The sequence below is a fragment of the Mesoplodon mirus genome (assembly GCF_964341445.2).
Source record: "Mesoplodon mirus genome assembly, chromosome: 13".
Lineage (NCBI taxonomy): Eukaryota > Metazoa > Chordata > Mammalia > Artiodactyla > Ziphiidae > Mesoplodon > Mesoplodon mirus.
Genome location: NC_138989.1, coordinates 86,794,799 through 86,819,340, shown reverse-complemented (window position 1 = coordinate 86,819,340; position 24,542 = coordinate 86,794,799). Strand labels below are relative to the sequence as shown.

Here is a 24,542-nt window from a genome sequence, read left to right as displayed (position 1 = left end):
TAAGACATTTGGGCTGACTGCTGGCTGCCAGATATGTTCCCCTAACAATGTGCCAGATCTGAGTATTACTCATGTTCTTTTTGAGAAATCCAGAATAATTACTTTCAGCGCTGTGACTAAACTGTATTCCAGTTTTACTATGACTACTCTTTTCATGTAAAAGAATAACCTGATTGGTTACTGAAATATATCATTTGAAATGATAACCCAGTGGTACCCTCTGACGACGGGTTGGTCATCCTATAGAAAATGCCGTGTGGGCCTAAACCTAATATCTGAAACCTGCTGGGGGATGGCAGCTTCCTCCAAAATCATGAAGTCAGGTGGTCCCTGCAGACAATAACCCAGTGATTGAAGAGTTCATCAGTGGACTGGCCCGTTGGAGAGCATCATTTTTGATGTTGGAATGATGGTCAGTTTCCCAGTCTGACTCCTAGGTACTGTTAATTGCTTTGATTTAAAACTTGTCTGTGATGTTCTTGGTTTTTTAAAATTGATTTCTGCAGAATTCATGAGATATGATTTATCCAGATTATTCCAGTATTGGACTTGAAATGCATAGTAATGGGGTGGAATGAGCATTTTCATTTTTAAGAAATATGATCTGGGGCTGTTTTTTCAGAAATGATGAAATTTGGTAGGGCATGGCCATGAGGTTGAAAACAGGCATTAAACTCTTAAAAGCTGTTTTTCTTGTAAAGCTCCTTGGCTGACAGAGGAGTGTCATTACTGGCCTCACAGTGCAGTTAAAATGTGTCACCTGGGAGGTGACTTACCGAGTTCCTGAATTTCAGGTGTGAAGAAAGGGATTGCAAAGCCCTGACTTGGGAAATTTTGGAAACTCTGAACACGAGGTTCTGGACAGGTTGTGTGTCAACACCAACGAGAGAAAAGAGTCTCTGCAGTTTCCATGGTGACAGCCTACTCACAAGTCAGAAACCAATTCTTGATATTGTTTTGAAACCCCAGTTACAAAAGGGCCTCGTGCTTGAAAGTTAGGTGGGAAGATATGAAATCGCTTACACAGAGCTGCCTGGTGAGCCGGACAGCACTGGGCAGATGTGATTCTTGGATCCCTTTTAAATTGTCCACATTTCTTTTCCGTTCTGGGTCTGAATTTCTTGGGTTTTCCTTCTTGTGTTGAAGACCTTTTCCTCTGAGTTTAAAGGTCTGGTGTATGGGGGGGTGTAGTAGAAGTTCGTAGAAGTTTTCGGAGCAGTGCCGCATCTGGAAGCCTCCCAGAGCAGGCGCACAGGGCAGGTGAGGGGCCAGTCTTTCCTTGCCGCCATCTGTTGGTCCAGCGTCAGCCACGCCCACCAGCTGGCCACTGGTCAGCTTCATCCTGTTCAGGCTCCTACCCCTCGCTCCTCTTCCAGTCAGATGGGCAAAGGGGAGTAAGGAAGTGGGAGGAAGCGGGACATCCGCTCACACCCAGTGCTCAGCTCACACCCAGTGCTCAGCATGCACAACCCGGCTTGATGTCGGGCAGCAGTGGGCCCACGTGGCAGTCTGTCCAGTCTCAGAGGATCCTGTGCTTGTTGTCTTAGCTGTGTCCCAAGGCCAGAGACAGAATCCCAGACTGTGACCAGTGTGCCCGGAACAGATCGCCGTGACCCTGACCTTGTCATTCCCACAGGCCTCCTTCTGGGAGCCTCCACTGCTGCCATCCCCCAACTCTGCCCCCAACCCTGTCCCTCTGCCCTGACTCCAGGGGGCGTGTCACTTCGCAGCTCCCTCGGATGCCCTTGGTGGGGGGAGGCCTTCCAGGGCAAGGCTAGGGTACCCCCAGACCTGGTCTTCCTGCCTGAGGACTGCTCCTACCGCTACCCCAGCTCTCCTGCCCCCATCCCGGTGAGGAGGGGGGCAGCCAAGGCTGCCTTTGTCCAGCCCCGTGCCCAGGCTGACGACTGACTCTTCTCTGCTTCTTTCCTCCAGAACCTGTGTCCCCGGCCCCCGTGGGTCACGGGGGCAGTGATGGAGGTGGACAAGCAAAAGGGCTAACATTTCACGGGCCGGATCCCAGCTGGCACGTGCAACTGATGTTAGAATTCTGTTCATTCTTTGCAAAACGGACAAGTCTTTGGTGAATACGTGGCAAACAATCCACATTCTGCAGCCGTGCTTCCCCACCTCAGCCACTCAGGAGATGTTTATTTTGTACCCTCAGCTCTTTAAAGAATATTTACATACGCAGTGTATACACGTGCACCAATTTTTTTTCTCGTTTTGATACTTAATAAGATCATTTTATTTGTTTTGTTGAGCGATTTGCTTTTCTAGCAAACAGCATGTCTTGGGAATCAGCCACATCCATGGAGTGTCTCCTGACCTGCGTCAGACGGAACGTGGTCATAATTTATTTGCCTGTGGATGGACATGGAAGTTTTTTCCCAGTTTTCATTACAAGTAGAGCCTGCAGTAACTGTGCTGAGAACACTCAGGAGAACTGCATGGTCGATTTCTTTAATGAGATTGCTGGTTTGAGGGGTTTGCACATTTCATATTTCAGAAGATTTTGCCAGATAGGTTGTAACATCCTCACATCCACCAACAGTTTATGAGTTGGGTCCATTGTCCCAGACCTTCAACAATTCTGAGTGTTATAAAGGTACTACAGTTTGCTGCCCCAAAGGAAAAATGTTATACGTTTATTGCTTTGATCTCTGCTTTCATAGTTTCTGTGAGAATAAGCCTGTTTTCATGTTTGTCGGTCATTTGTATTTCTTGTGTGATATACCTGTTTATGCACTTTGCCCGTTTTTATAATGTGTTTTGTCCTTTTCTTATTATGTTATAGGAACGCTTCATATATTGTGGATATGAATCTTTGTTTGCTTTAAATACTGTCTCCTAGTTTAATAAAAGACTTTTTTATGAAGTCTTTTATTGCAGAAGTTCTAAAGAGTCAGAATTGGCAGTTTTTTTCCTTTAGGGTTCTTCAGTTTTACACACCACTTAGCAAGGCACCCCCTACCGTACTGTTAAAATATTTTCATTGAATAAAGCTAGTTTGCCTTAAGACATTTACCTTATTACACATTGCGCTCATCACGTGGGACTTGTGACATTCTGTGAGACGTTTTCACATTTTTTCCATATTGTTCTCCAGTTTTTCCAACATACTTTATTCTGTCATCAGTCTTCCCTCCACTGGCTTGAAATATCCTTATTGCACACGAATGTCCATGTGCTAGCCTCTTCACCCAGCGTCTGAAGGCGTGGTAAACCATCCTAACCCAGTGGGGTGTGGGTGCTAGTGGGGAATCTCAGGTAGAGGATCAAGGACGCTTTCTCCAGATCGTGCCAGTTACAAGCGTTGAAGCCAAGTGACTCCAGACGTCAGGAGCTTGTTCTGTTACGCTGCTTGCACTGGCTGGGCAGAGGCAGGTAGGAGGGACCGAGGAGGAGCCGGTGGGAGACTCCCTTGCACCTGCTGGAGTCGTGCCTGTTCTCTCCTTGGCTCTTGGACAGTCCAGATCCTCCCCTTCCCAGCCGTGCTCTGCCGCAAAGCCCAGCCCAGCAGCAGGGCCTCGGGCCGGGGACTGGGGGTGGGATGTCTTGGCAGCCTGCCCAGAGAAGGTGCAGGAATGAGGGGCTGCAGGTAGGCCCTCACTTGCACGGGAGGGACCTTTGGAGTCACTGAGGCTCCGAGAGGCCCCATCACAGGAGAGACTCGTCATTAGTTAAGTGCCTGCCCTGTGGTTTGGGTCCTTTGAAGGTAATACTGGCTTCTCCTCTGTTTTCCATGAATACATTCAGCTCTTGTCAGTAAATGAACGATACTACATCTAGATGAGAAGTAATTTTCTTCGTGATACATAACGTTGGTGTTTCCATCAGAGTTCACACATTGTTTTTGGACCGTGCGTCTAATTCACACAGTGTTTCCTTTGAAGTCATTCATGTAAATAATGCATTTGTTTAGTTGATAACATGTTAGAGGTTTAGTAAATAAAAAATACAGGGTGCCTGTTAAATTTCAGATAAACATCGAATACTTTTTTTTTTTTTTTTTTTTTTAGTATAGGCACGTCCCATGTAATGTTTGAGACGTATGCTAAAAGTTACTTGTCCTCGGTGTGAAATTCAGATTACCTGGCTAGCCTGTGTGTTACCTGGTGCCTGTCTCTGGGTGAATCTTCTGGCAGGTGGTTATTTCAGGGCACCCGGGAAACATCTGGTCTTGTTTCCTGGCCTGCTGGTTGGCCAACTAAAGCCTGTTTAGCGGCTCTGTTTACTACTAGATGGATATGCTGTGACCTCAGGCTGTGAATGTTCAGAGGATAATTAGCTGAGGAAGAAAAGGGGAGGGCCTTCTGGTAGAGATACCTCTCTTACTGTTGTTTACATGCGTTAATACTTTAAACACGTGCATTAGCTCTGTTGAGGGTCAGAACAATGCTGGTGGAAAAAGAGATTCAAGAGAAAACAACAATTGCCTTTAGTCTGTTTGCGTGATGAAAAAAAATCTTAGCGTTTTCTAACACAGAAAATGTTCAACAAAGCACCTGGAGCCAGAATGACGTGACACATTTGAGTGCACCACACAGCACGAGGGAACCGTGATGCTGAAAGCTACTGAAACGCGTCCTAGAGAAGAAGAATACTGCAGGGGTTGCTTCTCTGGTACAGACGTCAGGCATCAGAACGGAAAATTCCATTCTGTTTGGAATTTGGTAGCTTCTGGGCTGAAGCTTGCTGTTGTCTCTTGGGTCAGTGCTGTTTCGTGGTGGGGTGTCACTATTCCGTGGTGGGTGTAGTATTGGGGTCACAGCTTTGCCCTGACTTTGTGGGACCCTTGCAGATGCCCCAAAGAATCTGCTAAGAGTCAAGGTATAAAAATAGAAGACTCTAGCCTTAACCGCTGAAACTTAGCTCACACCCACGGGCCTATCTCCTTAATTCAAAATAAAAAGGGACCCAAGACTCCTTTAGATCCTGCTCTAGACCTGGGCTGCCCAGATGTAGAGATGTGTCTTATAATCTCAGTGGTCCGTGATCTGTAGCCCGTGATTTTCACAAATAATAGTCAATAATGACCGATGACTGACTACCCCTCCCCCAGAGCAGCATAAGGAATTCGGTTCTAGTCCTGAAGTGGTTTATTTACTGGACATATTTCTTCTGATTCTGAATTGATTTTGCCTGTGTGTGATCTACCCTTATTTAGTTTTGGTTAAGAAAATATTCCGTAAATATGTGAAACAAAATCTGGCAAATCACCACTGCCTTGGGAGTCCTTTGTCCCGGGTTTGAACTGTTGAAGAATTACTGACTTATCAGTTGTAGATTCCACGATGCACATGGAAATGTCCCCAAGCAGTGGGCTCCTCCCAACCCTGTGACGTCACAGAGTATACAGAGAGCTCTCGAGTTCATTTTAAAAGGGTGGTCTGTAATTGAGATGGAAGGTTCTGGAGTCTGATGTCACCTTGAGATGAGGCCTTCCTGAGTCAGCGGAAGGTCCTGACTCCACCTGAATGCGGTTCAGAGGTGAGTGTTCAGACATCTGCCAACAGGTGTCTCGTCCTATCTTGTCGCTTACCTGGTGTTTGAGGCGAGGTCCTTCCAGGTCACATCAGGGGAGCATCTGTGGGAACGTGCAGGAAGGCCTGGGCTGCGTCCCTCTCCCTGAGGGACTTCAGAACTGCAGAGTTTGATCCCTGTAACTTCTCCTTTTCCAGCCCATGAAAGGGCTTGTGGGTGTTTGCCTTCTGGGGGTTCTTCCCTTGGAAAGACCGCATGTGAACCCTGGTGTGGAGACCTGTGTTCGCTGACCTTTTCGGGAGGGCTGCTTGCTGCTGGGCCGACTCCTGGCATCTCTGCGTGTATCCCAGTCTAAGCCTTGAGATGCGCTCAGCGCAGGGTTTCCATGCCGACGCCAGTCTGCAAGATGATGCAACATTTGGTTGCAGGACTGCGTACGATTTTGAGAGGACCGCTTGTGTTCTTTTATTAGGTAAAAGTCAACTAACCAATTACAAACATGAATTATCTCTGCGTATCTTCAAGATTTGTGCAGAGGAGAATTATGTTAGATGGTTTTATTTTTCCAGTTTGACGTATTTTATAATCTGAGATTTCCTTCTCGCCTTTACTGCCTGTAACTTAAACTCTTTAGCTTGTTCTTTTCTTGGCGGCATTGGAAACACACCTCTCCTCTTCCTAAGGTCACCCTCCTCGCTGTGGTCTGTGTGCGCAGGTGTGTCTGGTCCACGACTCCTTTCCGTTTAGTCGCTGTCTGGATGTCTCCTGTCCTCACCTCGCCATAAACGTGGAGACACTTCTTCTATAGGCTTAGAACTACCTCGTACTTAGTTCTTTCAATTCGAAACAATGCTTGTTTCGACTGTTGCATTGACCTGCACTTCTGATTCCTCGGTTTCCAGAAAGTTAGTGCCCAGTCTCACGGTCTCAGGGATAGCCCTGCTGTGTCTGATCCCCAGCGTCTGCCTGGGTCCACAGCCGGGCCCTGAGAGCTGAGCAGGGGGAGGGCGTGTGCTTCACCCTTGATTCCTGAAGGGGAGGGTGCTGAGACCTGCCACCTGGAGCCGCAGCCCTTTGGGTGGACAGACACCACCTAGGGGGTCGGGATGGCATTGTCCCCTGGCTTCTCTCCACGAAGTGTCTGCCTCGGCCTCACTTAGGCCGTATCCTCCACACCCGCAGCTAACAGCAGTGACTCACTGGGTTCTGATCAACGCCACCAAAGACCAGGTTGGCATGATTAGCATGTATAATAACTCGGCTGAATTTGGCTGGGATTTACTTTATTTTATTTTTTTTTAATTTTAAAATTCTGTGGTTTATGAATTCTTCTCTTACAAAGAAAAAAGGTATTCAATGATCAATTTCATAGGGTTAATCCATAGGAGGTCAGGATACTGGCAGTCCTGTCACAAATGCCCAAAGAAATGCATATCCTTGCTTCCCTATGGCTGATGGCTTTTTTTTCTCTTGAAAGAGCATGTTCTTCATGCATTTCTGTTTTCTTTATTAATTTTTATTGGAGTATAGTTGCTTTACAATGTTGTGTTAGTTTCTGCTGTGCAGCAAAGTGAATCAGCGATATGTATACATAAATCCCCTATTTTTTGGATTTCCTTCCTATTTAGGTCACCACAGGGCACTGAGTGGAGTTCCCTGTGCTATACAGCAGGTTCTCATTAGTTACCTATTTTATACATAGCAGCGTATATATGTCAGTCTGGTTGGGATTTACTTTAAATTGCTCAAGTAGCCATACTTTTACTTAAAATAGCAATAAGCAATAATAATCATTGATTTTTCTGGTGCATTAATCAATTAAGAGTAAAAAAAAAAAAACCTTCCTTAAAATGGCCAAAGTTATACAGATTGATCCATGCATGAGACAGAGAGACCCATGATGGCTTGGGTGCCAGACCTGCCTGGTGACTAAGATCTATGGAAATGTCTTCAAAAACTCCTTTTTCTCTTGAAAATACATATTCTGTGGCACAATGTATATATTGTTTTACTGTAAGTAAGATCAAAGAAACGTGAAGTGTTGCCAAAATATAGGCATCCCTCTGTGTAGTTTAGAGCAGTTCTTCTATAATAACTCCATCGTGGGCTTGGGAAAGTTTCATCGGATTTACTTTAGGATGATGTGCACCCACCGGTCCTGCTCGGGTGTTTTGAAAAGACACTGGCTGTTTGGAGAGTAGGGAACTCCAGTGGCCCGTGTGTCCTTCAAGCCAGCCCTTGCCTTGAGCTGTCCAGCAGGTTTCTTTGAGGGCAGAGGGAGGGACGAGGTGGCAGCTTTGCCAGAACAGACCTCACCAGGGGCTCGGGCTGGATTCTGTTCCGCTCTGAGACAGGGTGGAGCCCGAGGGCTCAGGACGTGCCCCAGACGTGTGACCTGTCCCTTAAATCAGGAAGCCTTGACCTGGGACCTGCCAGGTTTGTGTCCATCACCCCACTTTCTGCTCCTGTGCAGCGGCACGTGGGCCAGGCCATCTGCCCGGGCGGCCAGGAAAGCAGCAGCAGCCTGGCCAGAGTTGTGCTCTTCGTGAGTTTGGCTCTTCCTTTGTCTCAGGGCTTATGGCACCCTGAATGTCACCTCAAGCTACGTCTCCATCCCCCTTTCCGACATGCCCCAGCCTAAACTCAGGGTGACTCCTAAGCTGGCACCACTTTTGAACATTTCTGAGTCAGTGGTCTCCCTTGACGGTGGGAAATATACCTGAGAATAGTGTTTCAGTGACCTTGGTAGTGTTTCACTTGACCTTCAGAATTCAGAGGTCTTCTGCCTCTTTGTTCTCTTCTGTTTTTCCTTTTTCTTGTGGGGGGGCAGAGAATCACCAACATTTTTTGGGTCTGTTATTAGTGTCTTCAAAAGATTGCCGTAGTCTGTGGAAGTTCAGTAACCTTCAGCAGTTGTCGGGTCAAGTACTTGTTTGGGGGAGAGTCTGGGAATTTAACTGCCCAACATAAAACTTTTTTTTTTTTTTTTTTTTTTTTTTTTTTTTGCGGTACGTGGGCCTCTCACTGTTGTGGCCTCTCCCGTTGTGGAGCACAGGCTCCGGACGCGCGGGCTCAGCGGCCATGGCTCACGGGCCCAGCCGCTCCGCGGCATGCGGGATCCTCCCGGACCGGGGCACGAACACGCGTCCCCTGCATCGGCAGGCGGACTCTCAACCACTGCGCCACCAGGGAAGCCCCCAACATAAAACTTTTTGAGAAAAAAATGCGATTTTATTTTTGAACAACTGGTTTATATGTACTTTGTTTTTTAGAATATAACACTTTCAGGGGGTGTACCCCCCAGCATTTTAAGGCGGCATAAAGGCATGTGAAGCATAAACTTTTATAGCTACAAGAATTGCTTTTGTGCCCAAGTTCTTTTGATCATCTCTCAGATTTAGAAATTGCTTTCTTTAGGTATCTGCTGTTTTCCATAAAAGAATGTAACCCTTGCCCCTCCCTCCGCCTTCCCCACATGTAAATAGTTCCCCAAATAGTGTATATGCCCTTAAAATGAGAAATCTACATGACCATAGCTTCAGCTGGTTGGGTTTTCTCCCACATCTAGTATTTTACCGATTCTAGCGGTTTGACAGGTTACTTTTCTGGGACTTGGGTATGTGGTAAGGTGCCCTGTACCGAGATAAGGGGGTGAGATGGTGACAGGAGGGGGGACGTAGGTAAGAGGTGCTTTGAAGGACTTCACAGCTTCAGACAGTTGAGCGGTTGTGGTTGGAGATGGGGTGCGCAGCTTCCTTAAATCTCAAGCCGAGCAGGGATCTTAAGGAAATGGGAGCAGCAATAAGTGACTCCTAAGAATGAAGAACTACAGAAACGCAGGCATTAGACAAACATTAAGCAAAAAGCACCCTTGCCCCTGGAGCTGTTGGCGGTGTCAGAGCCACCGCGGTACCTGGCTGCCATCCTGCCGACCTGGCCGGGGTTGTTGTCTCTGCCAGGCTTGGGCACCAGGATACCGGGCTCTTGGTCCACGGGGCCTTGCACAGCCCCAATTCCTTGGCATTTGGGCATAAACGGATGTAAAGAGATGATGGTTATGAGATGATTCGTATTTTTAGTACGCGTATTCTGAAGAACATTCCTGGATTGTTAGGTTACGTACAGTGTAATCATTGTAGAAAATGCAGATAAGGAAAAGGGAAACAAAGTGGCATCCTTACTCAGAGGCAACTGTGGTTGAGTGTTTGGTCCAGCCGTGCCTTCCTGTGCATCTCCTCTGGCTACACTCTTTATACACGAACACATTTGTATCTTACGTGAGTGCGTATACACATACACTTACACACATCTGACAAATAATGGTTCTGTTACCCATTTAAAAAAACTTGATATATTATTAGCTTTTGTTTACAGTTTAACGTACAATTCTGGACAGTTGGTGCCCACGGGGTCTCGGAAGCTGGAGATGTACCTCATTCCTGGCCTTCAGAGACAGAGGGGACAGCCTGTGACTTCACGGGTCTTCTCCCAGCTGACGGGCTCTATTTGTGAGATTGCGTGAGATACACAGGAGCCCTGTCGAAACGGGGTTCCAGCCCCTCCTGGACACCGGCTCTCCACAGACTTTTTGTGTGTCTTTTCTTACCTGGGAAACGAGGCCTTGGGTCCCATCCAGATCCCCTCTCCGCAGCCCCTGCTTCTTCTGTGTGGCATTTCTGTAGTTGCCTCAAGCAGAAAGACATTTGTATCTTCACTTAGTAGCAAACTGGGTCTGTCATCATTTGTTCAGCTTTTGACACACAACTAAATTCTTTATATTTTTAAAGCGATTGTTCCTTTTTCTCTTGCTTAGCACTATATTACAGGTTTTCAAGAGAAAATAGAGATTAACTACATTTTGAATGAAATTTTTGCTAAAGCGTTTTTGTTTTCACCTTAACTCTCACATGTAAGGCTAGTCCAAGAAACACAATCTTCTTTTTCCTTTTTTTTTTTCCCCACATATGAGGCCAGTTTATTTCAGGTGGGGATCTGAGCGAGTTACTGCTGATGGAGGATGTCCTTCTCAGCGGTGAAACCATGTATTGGGGACCCCAAGAGCATTGGGAAAGAGAAATTCTAAAAGACTGTATTTTACTGACATACTTATTTTATTCATACCAACAGACTGCTTATAATTTACTTTTAAAAATTCACAGTTGTATTTGACCCCTAAGCGGAGAAACTTGCAACTTGAAAACGAGCAAAATTGTAGGATTTCACATTTAATAGGTGAGCACCGTTTTGTCCGCTGAGTGTTTAAATAGCATTTCTCTTCAGAGGTGTAAATATTGATCTAGGAACTTCTGAAACGTATGCAGACACTTACTGACAGCAGCAATTCCATAAAAGGGACGATGCATTTCTTTCTTTTTTAGGAATAATAAAATCTCCTATGCAGTATTTTTTCTCACTGAAAGCTACCAAGTTAATATAATTAATTACATCAAAAAAAGGGATTAAAAACTGCTTCAAGTTTTATTACTTCTTGGCTTTAAATAGCAGAAAGGTGTCAGATGTGAATTCTGAGACAACAGGTTTTTATTGAGGTTTACTTAATGGGATAGGTTAAAGCCATAAAAAATTGTCCTTGGATTATGCACTTATTTAAATATTTAACAAAGTGTGAGTTAGAGAAATTGAGGCACTGCTTGCAGATATCCCCGGTAAAGACAAAAAGTCACGACTGTTTTCAAATTGGGTGAAGGCAGAAAAGTTTTCAGATTTTGAACGTTCAGGATTCCTGGAGTTGTCCTGATGGCTTTGGTTTCCACGTTTTCATGGGTTCATAAAATGCTGAAAGAGCTGAGAGCATCGTGAAGTAAAACATTTAAGGCTGAAACTGCGCTCCCAGATCTCTACCCTTGCCGGGGACAGCGCGAGCCTGTTCTTTGAAGTCAGGAATCAGGGACCAGATGAACCACTGGGTGAGTTGTTACAGAGTGGAAGCATTCAGAGTTCAAAGGCATCTCGCGGAGACCCTTTGCCAAGTTTCATTTCAAAACTTTACAGCAACCATCAAATGGTCGCAAGCTGCGAAGCATTGTGAAAATCTGTTTATTTCTCGGTATCCCAGGCCGTCCTGACCCCGTGTTCTCCAGGTTCCTTATGGAGGTCTTTGGGGCTATGTTGGCCAAGCATGGGAATGGCTGGGTGGACATCCCTGCCTGCATCCTTCTTTTCCTCTTTGCTTGCTGATTAACAGCAGCCGGAGCTGGAGATTAATTTGGAGGAGGGAGAGTGGAGAAATGGAGGACATGTTTTTTTATCTAGACTCAACTTGGGAAGGAGGCAGTATTTAAGACGGAGGGAAGCGTGTATCTTCAGAAAGACTTTTTGCCAAAGATGAAGACTTTCCCCAAGTTTTTCTTCCTATGACTCTAAGCCTTGGTCTCCACTACTGTGGAGGTTCTGTGTGTAGTTACTTCCCATCAAAGATGGCTCTACATTGACTGTTCAAAGATGTTTCAGATGAAGTCTCAGGGTAAGTAGTCTAGGAACTGTTGCCTTCTGTTTCTTAAAGGCTATAGAGAATATAAGTCACAATTTCCTAATCAATCTGATATTTGGGCTTGGGTTACATCTTATGATTTGAAACAGGATTATATATTTGACTAAAGATCAAAAAGCCCCAAACAGTAAATTTGGAAAATTTGCACATCTTGGCTTTGGTCACTAATGGGCAAATTCAGGGCCGTTGACATGGTCTGAAACATGTGCCACCGTCCCAGACTGACTGTCCAGGTGCCCATGGAGCTGGGCTTGGGGGGCTTCCCAGCTCCACTTGAAAGAGAGAAGGCCATGTGTCTTCTGCGATGTGTGTGACACACAGGGGACCTCTCTCCCTGTGGAGCTGGCCTCCTCCAGTGGGACTGAAGTGTGTTCCAACTATGAAGCTTTCATCCCTTTCATAAAATGTCTTAGTGCCCTGTGGTTTCCATCCTTAAAGTTTTGTCTGTCTTTTCTGTGGGCCTGGCCTTCCTCTCGGTGAGATGCAGTGATTCAGCACAAGGTACGGGGAGTCAGTCTTTCCTTCACAGTATCTGTATGTCTAGTATGGAGGGGTTATTGCTGGCACAGCTCACGCTGTTCGTGGAAGTTAGCAAGGAATTTCCAGGTGTTGGAGAAGGTTGCTAATGGCGCATTGACTCTTTTGCAAACCTAGCTCCTTGCTGGTTGGAACCGAAACGGCTGCGAAGACCTTACCTTTTACAGTCAGGCTGATGCTGACTCTCTCAGCAGTGCTTTGTTGAGGGACTGGAGTGAGAAGATCCGAAACAAGCTCTGTCTTCAGGATGCGCTCACGCGGTGCGTGTATGGGGTGTGTAATGTGTACATTTGTGAGTGTGACTGGTTTGTGTCTGTGTGTGAGTGTTTGTGTGCATGTACATCTGTGTGTGTGTACGTGTATCGCTTCTTTTGAGAAAAGGATTCAAGGCCGGACTCACTGTGTGTTTAGTGTCCAGTGTTTAGTGGGAACAGGAATGGCACATGCACGTTTATATCATCCTTCTCATGACCCGCCATTAAAAAAATTAAGACCGTTATTTAGGAACAAAACTAGAATTTACTGACTTATTTTACCTTTCACATAATTAGATGATTCTAAGCCAGTTTGGCAAGATGCAGAGCGCTTTAACAAGCTTCGCTGCTAACGAAGTAGGGGTAAACCTTATTTTTGGTGAAGACAATCTAAGAAAACCTAAGAAAAGGTAACTTTGACAGTTCTCAATAGATGGGAATATAGGTTGGGGCTCAAACACTGAGCTTTAAAAAAGTCACCAGACCCAGGAAGGCTGTTGGGTGCCCACCTTGCGCCATCCCCTATTAGGATACCTGCCTCTGATCAGCTGACTCTTAAAACCTCACATTAAACTTGAGGGGTGCAGACTTTTAAAAAACGCCCTGAATGAAGAAAATCATAGCTGGCATGCCAACTTTACCTAAGATTATGTTTTTCAATGAAATCTTACTTAAGTACATGCTAGTGTGCTATTCATGAAACAAAAAGGGAAATGCCTCGTTTCAGAAGAAATAGGGTTTTTTTCCCACAGCGGGATTGTGAGCAATGAGTAATGCCAAAAGCCAAGCAGTCATAAATGATGTAGTTTATTTAAGTACTTAGGAATGTATGTGTGTATATGTACGTGGAAGTCTTTCACATTCTATTAGAAGTACAATTTTAAAGTGAATTGGTTCAGAATAAGGTCAGAGGATAATGTGGTTTTGGTGGTATCAGTTTCTCCAAAAAGCCTTTTTGTTCAAATATTTAATTTTTTTAAAAATAAAAGTTAAATAAAATTCCTTAAGCTATTTGGTAGTTATATAAGGTGTTTAAATAGTGTATCAAATTTGACAAAACCTTTTAAATGAACAGATGTTCACGAATTTCGCATACATAAATGTTGTGTTGGAACATTTTCGTTCGTGGGATTTCATGAAGGTTTGAATGGGTGGCTGGGCCTTGTTTAGCGGAGCTGCTCTCAACGCTTTGGGTCCCAGTGTTCATGGTGACCTTACTTCCAGGTGTTAAGGAGATAGATGATTAAACGCTGATGCTAAATATCTCATAGGAAAATTTGTCCGCCGAGGTAGCCCCTTACGGGGCTACCCAGGACAGCTCTGTAGAGGTTGTTTCATAGCAATTAGAGAACAGAGACAGTCAGCCTGGAGACATGCACAGCTGTCAGCTTTGAAGCCTCTTCTCGGACTTCTCTTGTCCCCTGCCCGGCTGCCTGGGTCCCTCTGGGTTTGGGGGGATAACACTGATGCAGCCTTGTGACCAGTGCCCTGTGGGCTTCCTCATGGGGACGGCAGCCGTCCTCGCCTCCCATCGTGAGGCGTTTTCCACTTCGCGGGTTCTTGGACGTCCCTCTTTAAATCTCAGGGTGAGCTGAGTCACCCTCGGTCCTGCGTCCTCCCAGGTCCCCGGGGGCGGGTCGCACAGGACTGAGGGTCCCGGGAAGTGGCTGGGAGTCGGAGTGGCTCCCGGTCACCGGCTCACAGCTCTGCCGGGAGCCGCCGTCCGCTTCGGACAGCAGTGTGTGGTTAGGGACGCACGTCCTGACGGTGACAGCAAGGTCATCGTGACGTGTGATGTGAAACGGAGTGCATTTTCCCCTCCTACCAGTTTTGTCCCCCGGGACCCAGACCGCTCCTCACCCCTCCGGGACATGAGGCCTTGTCTCAGTTCTGGTGACACTCCTCCGTCCTCGTCACCCCGGGAATTCGTGGGACAGGCGGCCAGGCCAGCTTGGCACCAACGCCGAGGACGGGAGAGCACGCTGACCGCACGGAGCTCGCAGGTCAGGGGTGTCCCGGTAGAAACGGGGGTAGGAGGAGGGCGGGGTGGGGACAGCTGGGGGCCAGAGGGCCTGACCTGCAGAGGCACGTGGTGGCGCGGGAGCGAGCGCCGCAGAGCCCGGGCTGGAGGCTCCGTGCGTGTGTGCAGGGGGCACGGTCGGGGCTTTGGGGGGTGGCAGCGCCTGCTTCTTGACCTGGGTGCGGTTACGAGAGCGATCGCCTTAGAGTAACTTATTGAACCGTGAACTGGTTTTGTGTATTTTTGGAATCTCTGATTTATTTTGCCATAAAAAGGCTCAAAGAGTTCGGGGGGATGGAGGTGTTGCCTGGGATGGCACGGTAGACAGGTGGCTCGGCTGGTGTCCGCTGCCCTGTGAGGGGACGGCCGTCAGGGGCTCGTGTCCTGCTGATTTGGGGCTCAGCCCCTCACAACGGAGGTGTCAGCCCATTTGATAGAGGGGGGAGCGCAGCTCCGAGTTCACGCCTGCGCACCCTTGCTCGGAACCAAGAGAGCCTGGGTTCCGACCGGTGGGTCTCCCTGCCGGGGTGACCCTCCCAGGCTTGGGTGTCCGAGGATGCCCAGGCAGGGGCCAGGTCGGGGCTGGGAGGCAGCTAGGCTGCAGTCTCACCTGCGCACTCAGAGCTCCGCGCCTCTGACTCTGAGAAAGAGACACACTGTCTGTTTCAGGATCGTCCGTGGATTCGGGTGGGACCCGCCGCTGATGGTGAAAAAGAGGGTGTTCCTGACACCTGGGCATTTGTACATCTCTTGGGTCGACAAAAAAGTTTCAGCAGAAGCCCAGAAATCCTCACCCATGCCGACAGGTTAACAAAGCTGTGAAGGGTTAGCCTGGAAAGGGAAGGCCTTGGTGAGACGTGAAAGCTGCTTTCACAGGCTCTGCTGTTTGTTTTAAAAAGAAGAATTAGATTAACAGTAAGGCCTCAGGTGCAGAAGCAGGCAGGCCGTACCCAGTGGTGAAGGAGTCCGGTGTCCATGGGCAGGGATGCTTCCTCACGATGACCGAGATCGGGGCGTAGCGGCCGGGGATGTGGGCCCTGAAGGAGAGGCCGGCTTAAAGGTCCCAGAGGCCGTGCTGCCCTCCAGGTTGCTGCTGTTCTGTGGCCTGCTCCGCCGATGTCAGCACGCCTCTCCTGTGGACGTTTCATGGCAGGGCGTGGTGTGGCATTGGGATGACATGTCAGAGCGTGGCCCTGTGCCGGCTGGCTGGTGTGGAAGCCGGTCATCTTGATGGACCCCTGGCGGTCAGCAGACCCCTGGCCTGGTGCAGTACCAGGCTCGATGTGTGCCCGCCGCCCCAGGGGACTGCAGGTGGGTTTCCAAGCCACGGGGAACGGTCTTTTGACCCCAGGGACGCGACAGGCCTTTTCCTCCGTGAACCCAGTAATGAGGCTCTGCAGTTAAAGCGACACGTGTTTCTCGTGTGCCATGTGGGTGAGTCACAGACTAACAGACCGGTATGTAAAAATATGGAAGGATTTATGACTGGGGTTGTCCGTAGTGGGTGGACGCTTCATTGTGGTTTTTAAATTAACCGTGAGGACACAACAGCCTTGAGTGTCTGGAAGGTAAAGGGGACGAGAGGCTGTCCTCGTCACCCCCCAAGGACGCCTCCTGCCCCTCCGGCGCCGTCCCGCCCCTCCTCATCTCCAGACCCATCCGTGTCGTACCTCTGAGCCTTTCCTGGGTTTCCTGCCCTGCAAACAGGGCTGCAGCGGCTCCACATGCAGCCGAGGTCAAGTCTGAGCCGGGGCCCCTCAGCCCCCCGTGTGACGCTGGCGCATCGCTTCGTGGCCAGGCTGTCCTGGGTGCTGGGGGCGCGTTGCAGCCTCTGGGGTGCTGATCCGTTGGACGTTGTGTGAGCATCCAAGGGGTCCAGCGTGAGGGGCCGCGGGGCTGCCTTGGATCGTGGTGCCTTTGCAGATCCTGCTCTTGGGGGCGACTGTGTCCCCTGTTCCCTGATGGGTTGCGCCATTGCTGTGGCACCGGGAAGCCATTTCACCAGGCGCTTCCAAGGAAAGTTCATATCCGCTGACCCTGTTCCCGCCTGAGCTGTGGCTTTGGAAGATTTGCAAGGAGCAAGGGGCAGGTGTGTATCGCAGAGTTCACTGCCGGGGACCATGAGGGTGGATGCACCGTCTCCTGTGGCTTAACAGATTCTACGGTCTCCTGGGGACCACAGTGCACATGCATGTACCCAGGGGCACACACATGCACGTGCACATGCACACGGGGGTGATCACGGGGTCACTGGGGCTTGAGGGGGTAGTAGGGACGGTGACCGAGGGTCCCCTGGAGGGGCGCTGAGGCCGTCCATGGAGCATCCCCCGTGCCCAGCAGGCAGGCAGGCAGAAGTGGTTGGCCTCCGAGGTCCCTGCTTCGCTCACGGCGTTTGCTGAGCTGTGTTGCCATCTAGCTCAGGCCCAGAAGTCGGTCCGTGCCTGCTGGGTGCTTTGCAGAAGCTGCTGGGTGGGAGTGGAAGGCCGAGGTCCTCTCCCTGGCCACCTGCCCCCCCGCAGAGCGAAAACAGGGTGATTTCGGCCCCAGGGCTGGTGCCCCGGGTGCATCCAGGGAACTCGTGGCACACAGGCCGAGCGGTAGCCTTGACTGGTGCGCAGAGACCCGAGGTGACCCGTGTGGATGTGTCGCCATGGAGCTGTGGTTCCGAAGACACAGCGACCAGGGCGAGTGGCTGTGTAATTTTTTCCCAGATTCTAAAGATAATAGCCATTTCGTGTTTTGCAGTTATGTGTCTTAGGTTTGGTGAATGTGTTTTCTAGAAATCGAGAAGTTGATCGAAGTCTGAGTGGAAGAAAGAGGCGGGGACCCTGGGTTCCTGCTTGTGTGGCTTTTGGTGGTTGGCCACTTGACAGTTTTCAGGGTATGGATTGATGCGCTCAGCTTTTAAAAATATCCCCAATGCACACACACACATTTTCTCCTTTTAAAGAATGGTGTATTCATTGGGTTTTGAATTCTGGACTTTGTAATTGTCTGGCTGTGGGAAAGGGAGCAAGTTCTCAGGACTCGGGGTCACGTGGGCAATTATCTGGTTGGACAGTAGCTGCCTCCGGCGGCCCTCCAGCACAGATACGCCGTTCTCTTGTGGGAAACCGCGTGTGTGTGTGAGCCTGTGTGTGCACTGCGTACATGCCTGTGGCTGGGCGTGCATCTGCGCACACGTGACTGTGAGTGTGTGTGGCCACGTGACTGCCTGCACGTGCGTCCCCTTTGTGCCTGTGAGAAGCGAAGGCTCAGGACGGACAGACACACACAGGGGAGGGTGCCGGCTGGGCCTGGTGATTCCCAGCCCCGGGATGACTCGGCAGCTCTGCAGATAAATCACGTTCATGAACACGCTGCATCTTTGAATGTGCTTTATTATGGCTTCAGCTCTGCCGCCAGGATCAGTACATCTTTTCAGTCCCGTATAAAACTATAAGCTGCCGGCATCTGTAGAGTCGTGGAGGTTATAGATGAAGGGGGCTAGAACCCCAGCAGCCTGGTGAGGGTGTTTTTTAGGTCAGAGAGAAAAGAGAGCATCAGTGGCTGCCGTTCTTATAAAGTGGGTTTAGGTCACAGAATCTAGACATTCAGACCAGTGGTGACTTTTCAGATCGCTTCCCATCTTACGTCTTGCTGTTGTCCAGTCCAAACTCAGTGTCCTGGGGAGGATCCGGGTCCCTGTCCCCAAGGGGCCTTGGGAGGTGGGTGCACAGGGAGAACGCAGGTCACAGGCATGGTAGGGCGAGCAGAGCGGAGGACGTGGGGGAACCTTCCGGACCCTGGCGCGTGGCCGGGCCGCCGCCTTCATCACCGCGGATCCGCTTGTTTGCTGGCGGTTTGATTAGTAGCAGCCCTGTCGCTGGGGGAGGCTCTTGTGAGGGCCACGTGTGTGCTCAGCTCACCACTGAGTCCAGCGAGAAGCGTCGCAGTCATGCCTGGGTTTTATACAAAGAGCGAACAAGTTAATTAGTATTGACCGAGATGGCACCTTTAGCGAGTGGAGGACACGGGGCTGAGACGTGACTTGTGTCCTCAGAGTGTGTCCTCCGAGAGCCATCCCCACCCCCTGGGATGGCCACCGCCCCCTCCCACGCGTGCGCACACGCACAGGCTCACGTGCACACACTCAAGTGCACACATCACTGTCAAGGAGATGCCCACACTCAGCCGGTGCACAGAGGATGCTGAGCGCGCCTGAGTGCAGCAGGGCCTGTCATGGGCTGAGTGACAGTGGTGACCAGTGTGTTTGCTGATTCCCCCCCACCCAGAGATCTCTCCACACGGGTGGGCGAGTTATTTCGAGCTGGGCAGGAGGGACCCCACAGCTGCAGTTCCCCTTAGACAGCCTCGGATGGGATGCCAAGCCCGTGGAAGCAGAGGGACCAGGGTGGAGGGCCTTCCCTTTTGAGTTCAGCTGATAGAATTTGACAGAAAACCCTCTACTTAGCTTTAAACATTTTTAATTCATAGATTCACAGCTCCCACTTAGCCAACGAGCTCCTGGAAAACAGTCACAGAAATACGATATTGCAACTGCTTCTCAAAATAGAAATATGACTAAAGGATTGAGAAAATAAACGTTAGTAATTGGGGCTTTCCTGCGATTTTTCTGTGCGGCATTGCTCCATCGGGGTTGTAATTCTTTGTCTAGACTTTTTTTAAGTCTGGATAAATTGAAGGTGAGCTATCAGTCAGGAGAAAAACCAAAGATATGCAAGAAAGGAATACAGCTATTTCCTCTTTATTAAAAAAAAAAAAAAGGGAGAAAGTGAAAACCAAAGAGTGAAGTAGTTCATGAAGAAGAAACGTATGTATGCTTTGTTTTTGCATTTTAATGGAAAACAGTATAACTACAGCCCCTTGTACAGCAGGCCTGGGCAGCCTGCCGAAGAGTCCAGAAACAGTTTAGTGATGTGATTTGGGAATATTTGCTTAAATTATTAAGTAAAATATAAAATAATTCTTGCCACTAAATGCCTCTGGGGGAGTGAAACATCTGAGATTTGATATTTATAAAATAGTTTGAACTCTTTATGTGAACGATACAGAAAATCTCTGTATTTTATGCTCACTTATACATTTATAACCATAAAAGGCTAGAGAATCAGCTTCTGGTGGGGATGAGATGACTAGGCAAACAAGCTGGTGCTGCTTAGTTAACAATCGCCGTGGTTCCTTCCCAGGCTCACAGCTTCCTAGTTCACAGTTAACTCCGTGTGAGGTCAGGACCATCCTTGTTACACATCAGCTGGTGCCATAGGAGGAGGGATGCTGGACCAGGCGAGATGGGATGCTTATTGTACACGGTCAGCTTCGTGAAATAATAAAGGTTTAACTTTGCGGGCATGTAGATGCCAAGTGCTCAGAAATCGTGTCTCCAGAACATTTTGCCCACCCTCAATCTGAAGGCACATATGACAGTGCCCCACGAATGAAAAGAAGTTTGGGTTTCATGTAGACAGAGTTCTGTGTGGAAGGACATCAGGCCATGTCGTGCCTGTCTTGGGCCGGTTCCCCTTTGAAGCACCCCGGTTTTCTGTGTGTTTCTGTCCCAAACTTGGACCTTTGTAGGTGCTGCCTGTAATCTAACCCTCACGGTCTAACGGCATAGACAGATCATTTCACCTGAATTAGCCAGATCATCCAAGTGTATCACTGGTTTACAGCTCTCCACATTTTAACCTCTGAAAATGCTGATGAACAGACACATCAAGATGTATGTAAGACACTTCAAGAGCTTTTGATGAACTACTCTTACCCATTTCACATACATTCGGTACTTGCGAAGCCCTTTCCGAGGAAATATGCACAACTGTACTGATGCACACTTAAAGCAAGTTGTCGGTGTACCTCTTTGGCTGACATGTACCTGTTGTTCAAAAGTCATGCCTCCTCGGTCTGTTTCTGAAACCCGGAACGCCACGCGGAGCGCGGGCGCCGGCAGCGGGGGTCTCGCGTTGGGAGCGGGCGCCATCTAGTGGTGAGGTCCGCACACGGCGCCGGAAGCCGCGGCTCCGGGGACAGCCCGGCCAGCACTGTGCCCCAGAGTGGCCTTTGTTCTGCAGGTCAGCACGTGCTTGGTTTTACATCTGAAAGATTGTCGTGATAAAGAGTCCCAGTTTCTTTAAAAAGGGTCATTATAATTTGTTTGTAAATACACAGAACTCGGGTTTTGTATCTCGGGATAATTAAGCAGCAAACTTTTCAACCACGTGAAGGCTAGTTTTTGTCTGTTGTAATTGTTTTTATGTTGGAGATTTACAGGGTGACTTCTCTGCTGAAGTCTTGCTCCGAGCTTGGTCTCTTAAAAGGCAGCTTGTGGAAGAAAAAACTAAGGTGGTTTAAGGGACGTGCGTTCTTTGTAGCGGTTGAGGAGCTGGTGTACCCGTCCTGCCCGTTAGGAAGCAACAGGGCTGGAGGGTGACGCAAAAGAAGCATCATGTGCTAAGCTTCCCTGGGCTGTTCCTTGCTGCACCTTCTTAATGACATTTTAAAATCTAAAAGCCATATAAATGCCTTCTTTCAACAATTACTTCGGCTTCAACATACTTCTTTGTAACATTCGATTTACTTTCTCTTTGCCGTAGTAAAGTGGAAATGTTCATTACTCTTCAGAGCGTGGTTTGTAAAGTTTTGTTTAATGGTTTCTTTTCATTTTTACATTTGTTTGAATTTTGTCACGGGGACAAGTTTATAACTTCTGTTAGGATTTGGGGGTGAAGGAGGGTGTATAAAATGGACAGTAGCCGTGAAAATAGACTTGAATTCTGTTCACTTCAGCATGGATTCGATTTAAAAAAAACACACACACAAATGACCCGAGTGACACATTTTTATGGTTGCGTCAGTGAGGAAGCAGTTAGTAAGTTCTAGATTTCTAGAATGGGATTATGTTTCATGGCAGGACGGACTACCCTCTAGTTACTGGAAGCTTGGGTGGAAACGCGAGGTATTTGATTAACCTTTAAAATGTTGGTTTTGTACTCTCTGAATAGGAATGTTCTTGAAAACATTATTTCCCAGATTTCAAGCTTTAAGTGTCCTTGTGGAACGGTGGTTACACTGTTTAGTCAGAAGTCCTGTATTTAATCTGTAACTGTTTTTCTTCAATCAAAATCCGGCTTCCAAAGGGCTAAGATATTTACATATCTTTCTATTAATGCAAATAAATTACAGTTTTGTGAGTTATTTATGTGAATAGATTAATTACTTAAAATGAAAACTCCTCTACTGTATCCAGACAGACAGAAAACCAAGCAGGAACGATTTAGGGAATCAAATATTGGTTCATTTATAAAAATTTAAAACACGATTATTCAGTTGTCACTCATTGTTCCAGTTCTGTCTGGTTTCCTTACTGAAACTTTATTGTTGTTATTAATTATTATAGTTCACATTATATGTGTAATGAGCAAGAGAGCTTTGAAACACTTCTTGTAAAGAGATTTTTCTGACCATAGCGCTGAATAGCCCTTGATAGATACTGGGCCATTAGAAGCGGTTTCTGTATTATTCTCTGTGGAAACAAAGCCTGTCCTTTTACAAAGGGTGAAGTGGGCCAGAGCTGGGACTTTCACTTTGGTGCCGGTGCTGTTCCTGGGCCTGGAAGCCCTGGTGATTTCCTTGTTTGCTGTAACCCCTCCTTAAAGCAGCCTCGCAAGTAGGTCACTTGGTCACGTGCTTTTCTGGATGCCCCTCTGTATACGACCAATAATAAGCGCGTCTTTGCCCCTTGGTTATTTTCCTTTATTTTCCCAGAAGGAGAACTTCCAGATTGAACCAGCCCGGGGCAGTGTTTTTCAGCGTTTCCTTTGCTTCACTTGCACAGAAAGCTTATTAAACCGTGTTTGTTAATTGAAAAGCCCCATGGATATTGCAGCTAAAACGTTTTCTTAAGTCATTTCTGTGTTGTATCCAAGACATCCTATGATAATAATAATCCTCTTCATCACATTTCATTGAGATTCAGTGTTTCTGAGATCCTTTAGCTGAAATATCTTTCCAGGGACTCTTTCCACCCCCAGACACCTATGCAGTTTTCTCTTTGTTAATTTCTTGCGTTTTAATCGTCTCAGTTAACTCTCAGGTTTCAGCTAAATCTCGATGCATAATGGCTCTCATTTCTGTTAAGACATCATACCTTTTATTCTGCCCTGTATCTATTTTTGTTAGCAGCTTTCCCTTTTCTTTAATTTTTTTATTTAAAAAATTTTTAATTTTGGCTGCGTTGGGTCTTCATTGCTGCACGCGGGCTTTCTCTGGTTGCGGCGAGCTGGGGCTACTCTTTGTTGTGGTGCGCGGGCTTCTTATTGCGGTGGCTTCTCTTGTTGCGGAGCACGGGCTCTAGGCGCGCAGGCTTCAGTAGTTGTGGCACATGGGCTCAGTAGTTGTGGCTCACGGGCTCTAGAGCGCAGGCTCAGTAGTTGTGGCTCACGGGCTTAGTTGCTCCGCAGCATGTGCGATCTTCCCGGACCAGGGCTCGAACCCGTGTCCCCTGCATTGGCAGGTGGATTCTTAACCACTGTGCCACTAGGGAAGTGCCCCAGCTGTCCCTTTTTAAGACAGGGTAAAAAAAAAAATCAGAAAAGAAGGGTCTTCTGAGAAACATTATTTAAAAACGGATATTCTTGCTGTCACAACAAGTTTTTGGTAACTGGTAATATTTGTTATAAAAGTTACTAGGAACTCACAAATGTTAAAAAATAACTGCTGAAATCTCAAAATTGCTTTTAATCCGGGAGTTCTTAATGGTGAGAATTCTTCAGGCTTACAGTACTTGGGATATTGCGTCTTTCGGGAGAGAGTTATTGTTTGTCCCATATAAGGCTCAAATCACAAGAGTAACTTGGGTTTAGGCTATTTTCTGTCTCGAGAATCTCCTTAACCCACTCCTCCTTCATACACTCGTGTGTGGAATTAGTCTGGTGGATCTTTCTTTTCAACGAAGAGGAACAGCTAGGAAGGGGCGGGAAGACAGTCTCATGGTCACAGCCCCTGGGGTTGGGAGAACCAATGACCTGAATGTGCAGATTGCTCTCAGCCTTGAGCGCCAGCTGCCGGTCGTCACTACAGATGTTACATCTGGGTTTTAATTCAGGGATAGGGCTGCTGATGGAGTCTCATACTCAGGTTGTTCCCGGATCACCTCCTGGGGCAGGAGGAGGGGGCCGCAGGAGAGAGCATCTCTTCCTCTTTCCTCTGCAGCTCGCACACTTCCTGGGGCCACACGCTGGTCCTGTGGCCGTGGGGCATGAGTCGCTGGGGGCGGGGAGGCCGTGGCCCTGAAACCTCTGGGCCCTGGGAGGAGGCCAGGCGGCCCTCTCCAGCGGGACCAGGGTCCATCAGTACTTTGCGAACTGCTTTATCTGGCCGCCCTTTTGAGTTTTCCTGCATTACCATGTGCTTGTGCATCCTATTTTGGAGAGAAGGTTCGTCTTCTAGAATTGCAGGACCTGAAGTCATCTGGGCCCAATATGAAAAGTTCTAGAAACTTGCTGCACACGTGAGGCTCAGTACTTCACCTTACGAGCACCCAGCCCAAATCTGGGTAAGTTTTTGGAAAAGTCAAGTTAGGTTTCCCCCATAGCATCTGATTCTCCCCCAGCAGTTACTGGATAGGGTCACCTCCATCCCTGCGGACCCTCCCCAGCCTTGGACACAGCGGGTGGACGAGGGCTGGATGGCTAGGGTAGGGATCGGGCTCCACCAGCCACAGTAAGGCCTTCTG

General features: G+C 48.1%; 1 protein-coding gene across 5 annotated transcripts in view; it reads left to right on the top strand.

Annotated features, from left to right (window-relative positions):
- ZNF516 (zinc finger protein 516) overlaps nt 1-24,542 on the top strand; it is a 106,442-nt gene that overhangs the window by 57,600 nt on the left and 24,300 nt on the right. The window lies entirely within an intron of this gene.